Raw genomic sequence first — 16,581 nt, 5'->3', positions numbered from 1 at the left:
AGTTTGCCCTCAAGAAGCTGCGCATGGCCAACGAGGCGAAGGTGCTGTCCTCCACAGCACTGGTCGCCACCACCACGAGCTGCGGATCTTCCTGCCGCTCATCCTCTTCCGCTGCACCGCCACCACGGCAGCAACCGCAGCAGCAGCACCCACAGCAGCAGCAGTGCCGGCGCAGGAAGAAGGGCGGCAATGGCAGAGGCGGCGCCCCCCAGCAGTAGTAGCAGTTCCGCGGGCCTACTCCCACCGGCCCGTGGTTCTGTTTCTCTCCATGGGGCGCTCCAGGAGGTCCGGGCGGGTCCTCCGGAGGTGGTGGCGGCTCCTGGCGCGGTCAGGGCTTGCTGGTGCCTCCTCCTCAGCAGGCCTACACTGCTTTAGTGCCGCTGCAGTACTCTACACCACCCCAGCAGCAGCAGAACCAGCAGCAAACATGGGACCAGGCGGGTCTCATTACGGCGCTACAGCAGATGCAGCTGCAGGGCTCCTCTCCATGGGTGATGGACTCTGGCGCCTCCACCCACATGCACTCCTCGGATGGTATACTTCTCTCTCGCTCACCTGCTTTGCATGTTTCTATTTCAGTAGGCAATGGCTCACATATTCCCGTAATGTCTAGAGGTCATTCTGTCGTAGCCACCGCTGCATCAAATTTTGCCCTTAATAATGTTCTCATTGTTCCTTCTATCGTTCGCAACCTCCTGTCTGTTCGTCAATTCACCCGTGACAACAGCTGCTCGATAGAATTTGATGCCTTTGCTTTTTCTGTGAAGGACCTCAGGACGCGGCGCGTGATTCTTCGCTGCAATAGTGATGGCGACCTATACACCATATCCGCTGCTACTCCTAGCACCGCCCAAGCCCTCCTTGCTGCATCGTCGTCGCTATGGCATCAGCGTCTTGGTCACCCGGGGTCTTCAGCCATTGTTAGACTTAGAAACAGTCATTCTATAGCTTGTAATAAATCAGACAGCACGCTTTGTCATGCCTGTCAGCTTGGCAAGCATGCTCGTCTCCCTTTTGCTACCTCTACTTCACACACTGTTTCTCCTTTTGAGATTATTCATTGTGATGTTTAGACATCTCCCGTTCCTAGCATATCAGGCTACTCGTATTATTTGGTTTTGCTGGATGATTTCTCCCACTTTTGCTGGACTTTCCCTCTCCATCGAAAGTCTGATGTGCACGGCCACTTAGTAGATTTCATTGCCTACGCTCGTACACAGTTTGGACTTCCTATTAAATGCTTTAAGGCTGATAATGGAACTGAGTTTGTCAACAAGACCACCATAACTCACCTAGCCGCTCATGGGATCTTGTTTCGACTCTCTTGCCCTTACACCTCACCCCAGAACGGCAAGGCCGGGCATGTCCTTCGTACTCTTAATAATTCCATGCGCACACTGCTCATTCATGCATCCATGCCACCCCCATACTGGGTTGAGGCCCTTGCAGTAGCCACATATTTGCTAAATCGCCGTCCTTCATCATCCATTGGTGGTGAAGTCCCGTATACGCGCCTTCATCGTACGCCTCCCTCCTACGATCATTTACGCGTCTTCGGGTGTCTTTGCTACCCAAACCTGCAGGCTACTTCCCCACACAAGCTAGCTCCTCACTCGACTGCATGCATTTTTGTGGGGTATCCATCTTTTCACAAAGGGTATCGCTGAATGATCTCTCTACTAGGCACGTCATCATCTCACGCCATGTCATATTTGATGAATTTTCCTTTTCCTTTGCTCGGGATCCTCCTTTGCCTCAGTCCTCTCTGGATTTCCTCCTCGATGACATTTCAGATATTGTGCATTGTCCTACTAACCATGCGACAGGTTTGACGTGTTTGAGTTCTACACCTCCAGCGGTAGCTCCATCCTCCATGGATGTTGAGCAGCCGCCCTCAGCTCCAGCGGCAGCTCCGTCCTCCATGGATGTTGAGCAGCCGCTCCCTGCTACTAGTCCCGGCGGGCGTGGTTTCGTGCCCCCGTCAGGATCTGCTTCAACTATGGGCGGGCGTCTTCCTGTTGGCGTCCCTGTGCAGGCTGCACCTGCGCCTACAGGGCCTGCAGCAGCGCCTGCAGCTCCACCAGCGCCTGCAGGGGCTGCTGCACCTGCGCCAGTTGCAGCGCCTGCTGCTGCACCTGCGCCTGCTGCAGGACCTGCTGCTCGGGCTGGTCGCTTTGGCACTGTCTACAGTCGTCGTCCCGTCAACGGTCCCCTCCCCGTTCGACGGTATGGTGCTATGGCTGCTGGACTTCAGCCGCCTGCGCCTCCTCCTCAGCCGATGCGCGGCCCTTCACCACCTCCTACTCTACGACGGCTGACTCGTCTTCAGTCTGGTACCATATAGCCTGTCAATTATCGGAACTTGTCTGCTGATCATGTCGTTGCTTCTCCTATTTCGAGCAATTATCGCAGTGCACTTGCTGATCCCAGTTGGTGAGCAGCTATGGCAGATGAGTTTCAGGCCCTGATTGACAATGGTACTTGGCATCTTGTTCCTCGGCCCCCTGGTGCTAATGTTGTGACAGGAAAGTGGATTTTCAAGCATAAGTATCATTCTGATGGTTCCCTTGCTCATCACAAAGCTCGTTGGGTTGTTCGGGGATTCTCTCAGCAGCATGGCATTGATTATGATGAGACATTCAGTCCGGTTGTTAAACCAGGTACCATCCGGACAGTTTTGAGTATTGCAGCCTCTTGCCACTGGCCTATTCATTAGCTGGATGTCAAGAATGCTTTTCTCCATTGTCATCTTGATGAGACAGTTTATTGCCAGCAGCCTCCAGGTTTTGTTGATCCAGCCCTTCCTGATCATGTTTGCCTTCTACAGAAGTCGCTTTATGGCCTGAAGCAGGCCCCCCGTGCTTGGTACCAACGGTTTGCTACATACATTAAACAGCTTGGGTTTGTCGCCTCGGTCTCTGACACGTCCTTATTCATCTACAAGGATGGCGCCCACATTGCTTATTTGTTACTGTATGTGGATGATATTGTGTTGACTGCCTCGTCTACCGGTCTGCTTCATGACATTATTGGTCGTCTTCACACTGAGTTTGCTATGACTGATCTTGGGGCTCTTCATCACTTCCTGGGTATATCAGTTACTCATTCTTCAGATGGTTTGTTTCTATCACAGCGTCAGTATGCCTTGGATCTCCTTCAACGTGCTGGTATGAGTGAGTGTCACTCTACGATGACGCCAGTTGACACCAAGGCAAAACTTTCAGCTACAAATGGAACACCAGTTGCTGATCCCTCTGAGTACAGGAGTTTGGCGGGGGCTTTACAGTACCTTACTCTCACTCGTCCTGATCTTGCATATGCTGTTCAACAAGTCTGTCTCTTTATGCATGATCCTCGCGAGCTTCATATGGCGCTCGTGAAGCGTATCCTACGATATGTGAAGGGCACGCTGACTTCTGGTCTTCATATCGGCGCTGGACCGATCGATGCACTTACAGCCTACACAGATGCAGACTAGGCTGGCTGTACTGACTCCAGGCGATCTACTTCAGGATACTGTGTTTTTCTTGGCGACACTTTGGTTTCGTGGTCATCCAAGCGACAAACTACAGTGTCTCGTTCTAGTGCTGAGGCTGAGTACAGGGCTGTGGCCCATGCTGTGGCTGAGTGTTGCTGGTTGCGTCAGCTGCTTCAGGAGCTTCACATTCCCCTCTCGAAGGCTACGCTCGTCTACTGCGACAACGTCAGTGCTGTTTACATGATAGCCAATCCCGTCCATCATCGACGAACGAAGCACATCGAGATTGACATTCACTTCGTCCGCGAGAAGGTGGCTTTGGGACAAGTTCGTGTTCTTCATGTGCCATCTTCACATCAGTTTGCTGACATTATGACTAAGGGTCTTCTTGTACAGTTGTTTACTGATTTTAGGTCCAGTCTTGGAGTCCGACAGGCTTCCCCTGCGACTGCGGGCGGGTGTTAGATATATAGAGTTGTATTTGTGATTGTATTGTGTTTCTTGTAACCCAAGCCTATACGGCCTATATAATGAAAGGTCACCCTCCTTTCCTAGGGTGTGTGGTGTTTGCCAATTCTCTACAGTTCCCGTGCTTAACAACACACTCGCCACACTTGGCAAAGCCACACAGCATAGCCCGACATCTCGAAAACTGAGCTCGGGGATCCTTCCCATCTGACACCCACACAGAAACCATTTAAAGTCTAATCACTATGACTCACCATAGCATGCCTGAGACCGCAGGCACGGCTATCTGGATAGATTTAACCTCTGCAGAGTTTGTACACTTTACCCACATGATGTGCTTGAGTTATGTCATGCACAACTCGATCCCGCACATGCATAGGACATATAGCCCAAAATCACCACGGAACAACCAGGGGCCCAAATTGGCACTCAGCCAATCAAGGATATATCATTTGGTTAACGACATGTACGCCACACAGGTCCCATGCCGCGGCCAGACACTGGTACGCCGCACAGGTTCCAGGTCCACACAGTCCAACGAGAGGAGCAGGGACCACTGAAGCTTACCACCCCTCTTGCCCGACAGGTAAGTTACTCCCAAACCAAAATAACCTAATTAGTAAGCCAAGACCGTCCTATTCCAGTCTTGTGGTTGCGCGGTTGTCCCAGGTTGTCGCTCTATGAACCGGTCCTTATGGAGAGTGGCCAACCAAGCACTAAGCATCATACTGGCCCCCTAAACCATGTTTCTAATAAAATAAATTTTAACGAGACATGCACCACTCAAGCACACAGCACAGAGGGTCGTGCTCAGGATTATGTTGCATAGAACCATTAGCAAAATTAATTAAAAAGGACCATAATTAAATTAGAACGCAACACCTAGCACAACTAACGATATGCAACCCAAGGATATATATAAAGGATATAAAAGTCGCTAGAAAATCCTTAAAGGCAAAATAATATTAAATGCAGTATGAAATTGTATTTAAATGTGATAGGTATTGTTCATTTTACACTTGCCTTCCTCTATGTTCTCCTGCTGCTTGAAAAACTCAGAAGATGGCTGCTCCAGGTACTCCTCTGGTGGCTCAATGTCTGCTCACGATCACATAGCCAAAACAAAGGCAAACACATAAACAAACATGCATACAAAATCTAACACTAAGAAAACATTACATAATTACATAAAAATAGTGCTGGAAAATCCGCTAGAACTATTCTACGCGTCACAACGATCGCGTGGGCGCGAAAACCACCTAAAACGGAGCTAGAACGCGAAAACTAGTGCTAAAATAAGGTCCAGGGGCTAAACTGCAAGAAAACTAAAGTTCCAGGGGCTTCTGTGCAAAAACCAGAGACTTATGTGCAAAAACAAAAAAGATGCAAGGGCTGACGTGCAAAAAGACCTGGGCTGGACGGCGGGTTCTATTTTAGAAAAGCTCAGGGCCTAAACTCTAAAAACAGGACCTGGTTGGAATTATTTTTGAACTAACATGGACTGCGGGTTGATTTCGCAAAAGAACAAGGGCTCTTTAGCAAAAAATCCCACGAACCGTTCCGTGGGATCTAATCTGGGCCGTCCGCTCGGGATCGGGCGGCTCAGATCTAACTCACGTGCGGGGACGGTGGCGCCGAGCGCCGGAGTCCGGCTTCCGCGGCGGCGCTGTAGCGAAAATGGCCTCTCATGCCATATTTCAATATAATGTTTTGGTGATTGATATAGACAACACAACACTTGGACTAATATGATTGTTAAGATGACCATTCTCAGGCTTTTAGGTTCAGGTGATGACAAAGAGAAGATAGGCGTAGCAAGGCCCGAAGGGCCGCCCCTACGGTGGTTCCGCGGTTAAAAGGACAAGAATCGAAGAGACCGTGAAGAAAACCAAGTCAAAGAAATCAAGACAGAGACAATTTACTATCACCGGTTAAACCAACGATAGGGAAATTGTACTCACCGGTCCAACGGACTCAGAGAAGGTCAAATCAGCAGAGTACACTGGTTGAACCGACGCTAAGAAAATTACATACGTCGGTGCATTGACTTGGAGCACGTCTGGGAATTTTGGTAACACCGGTTGAACCAACGCCAGGAAAGTTGAATACGTCGGTGCAATGAACTCAGCAGCTGAGACAAAATCTATACACCGGATGAACCGACGCTAGATATTGGTGAACGTCGGTGCAGTTGTCCAGAGAGTTAGTTTTTCAGCAACTACACTCACCGGTTTTTCAGCATCTTGTGATCCGTCGTGTGACCCTCCGACTTGGTGTGGAGAGGCAACGACACTTTGTGCGGGAGAAGAGGAGACCCCCTCCTTGGTGGAGAAGCTCCGTAGTGGATTTCGGCCGGGTGACCGAGAGAGACGGTGGCGGTGCACGAGACTCGGTGTCTTGTGTGCACTTGCCTTTACTTGCCGGCAGCGCCTTGGTGGTGTAGTGCAAGACGGTGATCGGAAGAGCCTTGGTGTCCCATGGACGTAGGCTTTTGTGCCGAACCACGTTACATCACCGTGTCCCCTCGGGATTTTGCATATTATCTCCCTTACCTCTTTACTTACGTATTACGTTTCCACATTTACTCTATCTTGCGTGCCTTTACTTTCCTAGTTAGTTTGATTAGGATTGGCTATAGGTTGCAAGTCTTTTAGGGGTAAATAGAGAGTAGCATAGATAAACCTTAGTCATAACTAGCATGTGTAGGACGTGTTAGGTTTATCTCATGTAAATAGATTGAGCCCTAGGATAGAAAGCGATTAGCGATTCTATTCACCCCCTCCCCCTCTAGGGTCGGACACCCCGGTGATCCTTACAGGCGCTCGTCGGGGACTCGCCGGAGTTCACCGTTCTTGGTGCTTCGGGGGTCAAATCGACCCGGGCTTGGGTCTGGAATGTTCCAATTAATAATAGTAAGATTCCAACTTTCTTGCAGAGTCAAAATATTTCAAGTTTGACCAAGTTTATACAATAAAGTACTAATATTTATGATACCAAATAAGTATCATTAGATTCTTCAATAAATATACTCTCACAGTATATCCATTTGACGCTATAAATCTTTGTAATCTTTTTCTATAATTTTAGCCAAAGTACAAACATACAAATAGTTTAACTCTCTAGAGAAGTTGGAGTGGTTTACAATTTGAAACGGAGGGAGTACGAAAGAGCCTACCACAACCTAATTGCTACTGCTACTTGGCGTCCACATTAACTACAAAGACTACTGAGAAAATCCTAAAAATTCTTATAAAAATTGAAAACACACTGTCATCAATTTGGTTATGTAGATTCTAATAATTGTTAATATAATAGCTATTAGACCTATTATTTTTTTAATATGAAAAAATACTAACTCAACGTAGCCACATATAATGTGCGCCACCATACAGGCCACATATACATACAAAAAAGCGATGAGTACGTGGATTCCCATGTCAAACACACTATTCAAGTTAAAGTTTTAATAGTGTTTATGGGTAATATCTAAACTTAGTGGTGGATGATGGATAATAGCTGAGGTGTGGTGGAGTGAATGGATCTTTGATTGTGCAAACTTTGCTATATGTTATGCGGATGTTTGATTGTGCAGGCCACTTGAACACTCCAGCTGAGCAAGGCTCCATCTTTTTCTTCCCTCCACTAGCATCAAATGCTCATTACTTAATTCTCATCCATGGCAGTGCTGTAGGACAAGTGCTGAACTAAACTGATAGAGACTGAGAATTAAGAGTAGGCTGCCGTAGAAAACAACAAGATATAAATTCTCAGTCTTTGTATTCCGTGGATCACGCGAAGATCTGATTTATACGACCTCGTCGTAGCCGGTAGGTAAAGCGCGTACTTTTAACTTAGGGCACCTGCAACATATATATTGCTTGTGCTATAAAATTGGAATCCATCGAAGAAATTTGGAGTGGGCTGCTATTAGAATTCGGCTCTATGAGCTTATCCGTCTTGTTTTCAATATAGCTGTCTTCCATGCGAGACCCGTTGCTGTCCTGTTGGGCTGTTGCGATTACCCTGCACACATGACATACTCAAGTGATATGGCCTCAAGTTCCCGTTCTTTTTTCTTCGCTTTAATTTTCTTCCGTTTCTGGTACCTTTTTCTACCGTTGCTTGTTCCCTCTTCTTCCGTCAAATTCTTCCTACCGTTACTTCTCTTTTTTGTTTGGCTAATCTATTTAATATACTTCTTTTTTCTATTTATTTCTTCATCTTTTCTCAAATTTTTTTATAATTCACATTCAGATACTTCTACATTCTATAATTAATTAGTTCATGCTATTCTTTTTATAGTTGGATGTATATAAAATCATAATGGATTATTTTGATAGTAACAATCTAACAATTCATGCTGTTCTTTGTTTATTTTTATTTTAGTTTTGTTAAGTTTCATACTTCTTTTGCTATATATAATTTGTTTGTACACATTTTTTTTCTCCATGAGTTCGTAGGATTTATTTTAGACTTAGACATATTTATTAATTGAGTTTATTCACATTTAAGAGTGTGTCATGCTCCGTCACTAAATGTATATTAATTTATTTGTAATGTGGATTTATAAATTAGAGTGCAAAATAATTTTTTTCCTTTATATGCTAACTTGTTTAGCACGTGTATATATGTTTATAAGAATATTTTTTGTGATATAGATGCATTTATCGTTCATGTAGCGTTATATATCTGCGGGTTACTAATTTGTTCGCAATAATAAATATGTGTTCGCTTTGTAGGCTGAATTGTTCAGTAATATTGACTCATTTGTTCGCGGTACTCATTTTCCATTATTTATTCTGAGCAATCAAATATTCACAATGTTTGATGTTTTATTCGTTGTACATTATTATCTGTTCATTATATTTATTTTTTTCATAACAATAATTATTTGTTTGTCTTGTTAAACCCAGTATCCAAAAATAATTATTTGGTTTAAAAAATATGTTTTAGAAAATATCGTGTAAATATAGGCAAGTGTGGTTTTGTTTTGAAGATCTTGTTATAAAAAAGATAATGACACAATCTAAATTTAATTTGGATGGTCGGTTCAATATTTATATATTTTTTAGTTTTGGATTTGCATTGACATGGGTGACATCAGCATCGTTGTCTTCTTATGCACACATGTACATATTGTCTCTCCTATTTAAGAGGTAAAAGCATAAACAGTATCGTGTTCGACACGGCGTCGCCATCTCTGCAACTTCTGAACAACTGCAAGGAGAATAGCCGGTTGTGGGCATGGAGAGTCCCAACCAGGGTTTAACTTACCGCCGGTAAAGCGATTACCGGCAATTAGCGGTATCGGTAAACCGGCTGTAAATCACCTGAAACCGCTAAAAACCGCTCAAAACGCAAATTCGAATTCAAAAAATCGGTAACAGCTGTTTACCGACCGGTAACCGATGTTTCCCGATCGGTAACCATCGATTTTTACCGGTAAACACCGTATGACTTTGGAAAATTGAAAATTTTGGCAGCATTTCATCGTAATTTTGTAAATATCATTGCACATGGTATATATCAAACAATTATATAACATTCACACATACATAAAATAGAAGTTCATATCCATAAAAATAGAAATTCACATCCATAGTCCATATAGATCATCACAACAATAGTCCATACAAATCATCACAACCATAGTCCATACAAGTCATCACAATCATAGTCCATACAAATCATCACAACCATAGTCCCTACAAACCATCACCGTTAATGTACATAATACATAGTAGTTCACACGATACATACCATATGGAGTTTATTCTTCGGACTCGTCCTATTGATATGAGCCATAGCCATAGCCTCCATAGGTCCCATATGCGCCATAGGCACCATTTGCCGCATATCCTTGAGCCTGCGTAATGAACGTGATGAAATTTTGATGAAACAATAAAAATAATACAAACTAGTTGCTAAACCGCCATTTACCTGTATATTGGAAGCATCTTGCATGTTGGGTATTCTATAGCCAACATATGGGGGTGGCAAATAGGGTACTCGATGTGATGGATATGCATGATGGATAGTTGCTAAACCGCCATTTACCCGCCATCCCTCTGTTGATGGCAATAGTTGCACTTCCATCCATTGCCTCTCTTCTCTCCATGCTCCCACACCGGATGCACCATTTGCCTACAACCACGATACAACTAACATTAACACAACTACATATATAAAACTAACATGAAAATATATGTACATATTGCAAACATGAACACACATATATACATATAGAATGAACACACAAATTAACATGAACATATATGAACACACAAATGAACATGTACATATATACAAACATGAACACACATATATACAAATAACATGAACACACATGAACACACAAATTAACATCCAACTACCATGAACAAATGGACCCATATAGCTAATATGAACACATCTTTTTTATTATAGCTACCATGAACAAATTAACATCTAACTAACATGTATACAAGAATACATCTACATATATATACATAACACAGTTATTAGTCCCCGCTAAACCAATGACAAACACATATCTACACAACAAACATCTAAAAATCAATGTTAAATCAAGAAATACTCTGCAAAGCATTGCTTACCGGTCCAAAAGCGCCGAATACCACTCGGGAATCACCGAATACCACTCGGTATTAGCGGATCCCGCTCCGGGACGGCCACACCGATGCCGACAGCCTCTGTACCGCCAGGAATCGTCGATCTATCGCCGGAAACCGCCGCTTTACCGACGGTTACCGGCGCCCGCGGCAGGCCGGCGGCCACGCTAGCGGTTCCCGCTCCTACCGCCCGGCTTCCGCCGCCTTACCGGCGATAAACACCGCCTGGAAGCCGAAATCGACGGGGAGCGCCTTCAAATCGCCGGAGCTTGGGCGAAAGGGGTGAACGGGGAGGGGAAAGTGACTCACGGGTTGGATGGGGTGTCGGTGGGGTAGTAAAAAAGCTAATAGGTTAACGGGTTAATGGGTTAACGGTTTTTAACGGGTTCTAAATATTTTTTATTTTTTTCAGTGCCCAAATGGTCAAATATTTGAACTTGTTCTATATCAGAATGATATATGTGATCTCTACTTTCTTACCATATTTTTTTTCTTTTTTATTTCAATTTTTTTTGAAAATTTTAAATTTGGGCGAAATTTTTTAAAATTTACCGCCGTTATGGGTTACCGCCTAGTAGCGGTATCGCCTTTTTTATTTCAATTTTTTTTGAAAATTTTAAATTTAGGCGAAATTTTTTAAAATTTACCGCCGGTATGGGTTACCGCCTAGTAGCGGTATCGGGAAATTTTAGCGGTTACCGACCGGTAAAGCGAACCCTGGTCCCAACTCCCAAGAGCAGTGCATTTACGGAGCCAAATTATTTGGAATTCGCTTCCAAATACTCTGTACAATTGCATTAACTGCTACTGTCGCTGCTAATAAATACAGAGCTTACGGTTCAATAAAATCAGTGCCCTGCTATTCCGCTATGCTTCCAGGTAGAAACGGAGCACAAGAGCCCAAAACCCCTCCAGGTCCACTCCTTCCCATCTCTGTTCGGCTTATCTGCTATCATCTTATTCCAGCTTATTCTCTTTCACAGAACACTATTGAATCAACAACTGTAAAAATCAAATAGGATAATCAAGAGGTTGGTCGGACGAGCTTATCAGAAGAGCGAAATTTCCAATGAGAAATTTGCGGAAGCGAGAGCCCGTTTAGCCCCCTAGTTAACCATGACCGCAGGAAGTGACTTTGTCCGTCCTGCACCACTGCACCAGCATCTTTGCATTGACAAGTGAGAACATGGAAGCAAAACAAACAGTGGAGGGCACGAGATTCGCAATCTACCCTCGGCCAAATGCGCGATAGACTGATTATTCATCCAAGCGGGCGCGCGCGGGGACGAGAGAGACGGTAACGGGAGGGGCAAGGTGTTTGCGGCGGTTGGCTCCTTGGCCGATGGGGCCTCCAAATGGGCGATGGGAGGGATTATGTGATGGGAATGGGACAGCTATGGGCGGCCAAAGTCTGCATAATCTAGTTCGGACAAGGTCGCCTTGCTGACTGCTCACTGCTCCCTGGGAAGGTCACCAAAGATAAAGGGTTTGAGCGTCAACATATATACTCATCAATATAATGTAGCTGGTTGCCCCGCACTCTGCAGAGCAGCCCTCGCTGTTGTATTCATCCTCTCACTGATGCTGCTAGATGGTATTCTGTTCTTTAAGAATTATTTTGTTCTTTCATTGTCATTATACATATGTGATGAAACATGAAAGTCGTTGTAATATGGAGTTTGTTCGGCTGTGAGGGTTGACTTTTAGGACTTTAGGTTGGATAAACAGAGGTCAGATCGTTAACCTGCACCTGGAAGTTGGGAGCGATGAATTGCTGCTACATGGGACTGCAACTTCTCCAGTTTTCACCTTTTTTTCCTTTTTGAAAAAAATGTAATGTAGTTTCTTTAGTATTCCTGAACTGAATTGCTGTAACACCCTGCTATGATTTATTCGGATTGAAGAAGTGGATATCCAACTGCTCTTGTGTCTGCTTGATTTGTACAATGGTTTTTTTGGCCTTAAAGGTTAGTCATCTGATTCTGTAACTTGTAGCATCTTGGGCCTGCCCAAATATACTTGTAACATCCTGTTTATTCATGCCCAATATCAGTTATTTTCACAAAATGCTGTAGCAGATGTTGAGAATTGATGGTCATGCCACCATTTGTGACTGAAATGGTGATACCACTGCGCTGCATGTGCGTCTCATTCAACACGAACAACCCAGTGACCTGGAGGCATTTTGTCCAGTTTGATTGGCTGAAATGAGTCGCATTCAAATTGGATCAAACGGTTGCATTGGTACTCGATTAAGCTTGACAGAGCGACAAAAATTAGAGCATCAATGCTACTACTAGCAGCTTCAAACAAGTTCATACTTCGGACGATGAACTCGCAGTTCGTCCCAAACGAAGACACCAAATGGCCAAGCATGTATAGTCCGAAACAAGTTGAATCCACGTAAAATTATCCATTTATTATTTTTGCTAAATTCAAAAGCACAGCTCTATTTTCGGTTGGTTTCTGAATTGCGAGGGTGGGTGCTTGAATTATCTGAAATGGAAACTTGCACTTCATTCCATCCATTTGTATTCTGATGAACCAGTCCCTGTACTCCCGGGGACGACTGGCGGCCCTGGACCCGATAGTCGACAGCATGGCCTAGCTCGTTGTTGTCAGTATTTATGTACTAGAAACACCAGGACAGTTACAACTTACAACGACATGGATTCAGAAGTTCTGCTAGTTCCTGAGTGAAAGATAAAAGCAATAGTAGTACCAAAGGTCTACAGAGTCAGGTCCATGGATGTGAAGTTGTGTACAAAGCTCATGGCTGCGTGCTCCGAGCTAAACTTCTGAAGTTCATGGAAAGAAGCACAACTATTCATAGCAGCATAATGAATTGCTGCACCCGAAATAGTTTTGCTGGAATGAAGTAAGAAACCAGCTACAGTTACGTACAGTAGCCCAGAAAGGCATATATATTTTCCATATTTTCAATTATCCTACCAACACTCCAGTCTGGCAGAGATGGGGTTGGTCGTGTCCGAGGAAAGAGAATCTCGTTGCGTCGCGCCACGACCTGCTGCAGATATGATTGGAATTAGTTTTGCCATGCCGCTTTGTAAAGAAAATCTCGCATGAAACATGAAACATTGAAGGTTTTTTTTTAGTTCTTTGGCCCCCAAAAAAGTTGAGCTTGGCTTATTAGCCCCTTTTCAATTGAACTTTACTATCTGGCCCCAAATCGAAATTCCTTTTGGTTCTTGGCCCTTCCGTTAGTTTGACAAGATAATGGTGTTAAAAGCAATATGAAATGACTCTTTTACCCCTGTAGGCAAATGAAACACAACAGCATCATACAGTAAATTCAAACAATCATTTTAGGGTATTTTAGGGCTGCCTATTATCAATAATCTAAAAAAGTTATAATTTTATTTTAAAGCATAAAATTATTATTTTCATATATATTTACGGATGACATCACACTGACCATTTAAATTGCATATAAATTCACAATTGCAATTGAAGTGTGCACATACACAATAATTTCAAATCAAAGTATAATGAAACATGAGATAGATTTAGGTCATACATAAAAAAAGTGCACATATATAAGAGATGTCTATGTTGGGGACACCACCTTCGGGCCGGTCGCCGAAGGAGCGCGAAGACAGGAAGTCAAGGACTCTGAAGCCGATGCCAACAGCAAGCACGGATGTGGCCCATATTCGCTTGTCTTCGGGTCGGAAGGCGAAGACAATACACCAAGAGCACTGAAGCCGACGCCAGGAGCAAGCACGGAGGTGACCCATCTTCGCTACTCTTCGGGTCGGAACGCGAAGATATTCGAAGACCGGGCGGCGACAGCATCATGATAGGGAGTGGTCAGTAGGCCCCGCGGTTCTCGTCAAACGGGGTGTAGAGGAACGCCTGGGGTTGTGGGCCTTTCTGAGCTGTACCGCACCCACACTGTAATAGGGAAATCACGTGTTCGTCAGGGAATATTTAGGGAATCTGACCGTTGTAAGAGGGTAAAAGAGTAATGATACATGGGAGGCATAACGCCACCTATAAATACCCCCTGTAATGTTCATACCTCGTAGTTGCCACCTCAGTCTTCGACAACAGCAACCACTGAGGCTCCTACGCCAAATTGGCCGGTGTCATACCCGGTTTTCAATTATAACCCGTTACCATATGCACCACCTCCGCAACAATCGACACCAATGCTACCACCTCCGCAGTACAGTCAGAAATGGTCCAGAAGCTCAACACCATTGTCTTGCGACACAACTCTACCTCTACCTCCGAAACTTGAGCCGGGGCAGATTCCAGAGCGAGCAATCGATGCACCTTCGGGCAGCAGGGTGAACATCATCAACGCCATCTCCAGAGGGTCTAATGAACCAGTGCTTGAGACAAAGAGGCAGCGCAAGGAGTACTTCAGAACAGTTTCTCATGTCAGCGAGGGCAAATGCTTCCGAACAACTTGGTCGCATGTCCCGATATCCATCACACAGGCGGACCTTCGGCTGCAACACTATCCACACAATGACCCTCTCGTCATCAGGGCCAACATCGGCAAGAATTCAGCGCACTTCGCAGGGAACGATGTAGAGAGAATACTGGTGGACAATGGGAGCTCTGCAGACATCCTCGTATGGCAGTGCTTTGTAAAAATGGGTTTCACAGAAACAGCCCTGCATAAGTCGTCGTATCCGCTCATTGGCTTCGGAGGCAAGAGAATAAAAGGTCTTGGCAAGATAGAGCTCAACGTCACATTCGGCGAAGGAGCAGCACAAAGAACCGAAGCAATAACCTTCGATGTAGTCAACATCAACTACCCATATAATGCCATCCTCGGGCGCAACACCTTGGTCAAATTTGCAGCAGTGATTCATCAATCCAATTTATGCATGAAGTTACCTTCGGCCGGGGGAATTATCACAGTCTTCGGCAACCAGGAAGAAGCAAGAAGATGCGAAGACAATGCATCAATTGGAAACAAGAACGTCCATGTCATTGAAACACCAAATGAGGACAAAGAGGCTGCAAACAGCGAAGAGCCGGAGAAGTCAAGAGGGGTATCCCCGGCGGAACACACGAAGAAGGTGCCATTATGCGAAGATGTGCCTGACCGAATGGTGATCATCGGAAAAGGGCTTGAAGAGGCCAGGCTTATACAGTTTCTCCGCAACATTCAAGATGTGTTTGCTTGGTCCTCTTCGAATCTGCGAGGGGTTAGTCGAGAGGTCATCGAGCATGAGCTCAGGGTGAACCCGAAGGCAAAACCAGTAAAGCAGGGACAAAGGACAATGTCCGAAGAAAGGCAGAAAGCGGCTCAGGCCGAGGTACAAAAATTGCTGGATGCGGGCGTCATCCGCGAGGTCAAGTACCCAGAGTGGCTAGCAAATGTTGTCATGGTGCCGAAGAAGAACGGGAAGTGGTGAATGTGCATTGACTTCACAATCTTGAACAAGGCGTGCCCAAAGGACGAATACCCACTACCACGATCGACACCCTGGTCGATGCAGCAGCTTGCTCGGAGATGCTCAGTATGTTGGATTGTTTCTCGGGTTATCACCAGATATTCATGAACAAGGCAGACGAGGAGAAGACCAGTTTCACCACCCCCTTCGGGACATACTGCTACGTGAGAATGCCTGAGGGCCTGCGCAATGCCGGATGTACTTTCAACAGAATGATCAAAAAAGTATTGGGGGATCAATTGGGGAGAAACATCTCCGCGTACGTTGATGATGTGGTTGTGAGAAGCAGAAAGAAGGAGGATCATATCCAAGATCTTTGCGAAATGTTTGCGAATCTTCGTCGCCATGGCCTCAAGCTGAACCCGGAGAAATGTGTATTCGGCGTGCGAAGAGGCAAACTATTGGGTTGCATGATCACCGAAAGGGGAATCGAGGGAAACCCGGAGAAGATCGAAGCCATCAGGCGGATGAAGCCGCCTACCACAAGAAAGGGGGTGCAGAAGCTAACAGGCAGGTTGGCTTCACTGAATAGATTCATCTCGAACTCAGCAGAGAAGTGCCTCCCATTCTTCAAGGCGCTGAAAGGCTC

The 16,581-nt window shown here is 45.2% G+C and overlaps 1 long non-coding RNA gene across 1 annotated transcript; it reads right to left on the bottom strand.

The window, feature by feature from the left end:
• Positions 1-9,519: 9,519 nt before the first annotated feature.
• LOC120701594 lies at positions 9,520-10,852 on the bottom strand. Its single transcript, XR_005686171.1, has 3 exons — positions 10,543-10,852; positions 9,887-10,090; positions 9,520-9,812 (listed from the first exon to the last, which is right to left on the bottom strand). It is a non-coding gene; the product is annotated as an uncharacterized LOC120701594 (long non-coding RNA).
• Between the last annotated feature and the right edge of the window lie 5,729 nt (positions 10,853-16,581).

The sequence above is a fragment of the Panicum virgatum genome, chromosome 3K, assembly GCF_016808335.1.
Source record: "Panicum virgatum strain AP13 chromosome 3K, P.virgatum_v5, whole genome shotgun sequence".
NCBI lineage: Eukaryota > Viridiplantae > Streptophyta > Magnoliopsida > Poales > Poaceae > Panicum > Panicum virgatum.
This window is presented reverse-complemented; position numbering and strand designations above follow the sequence as displayed.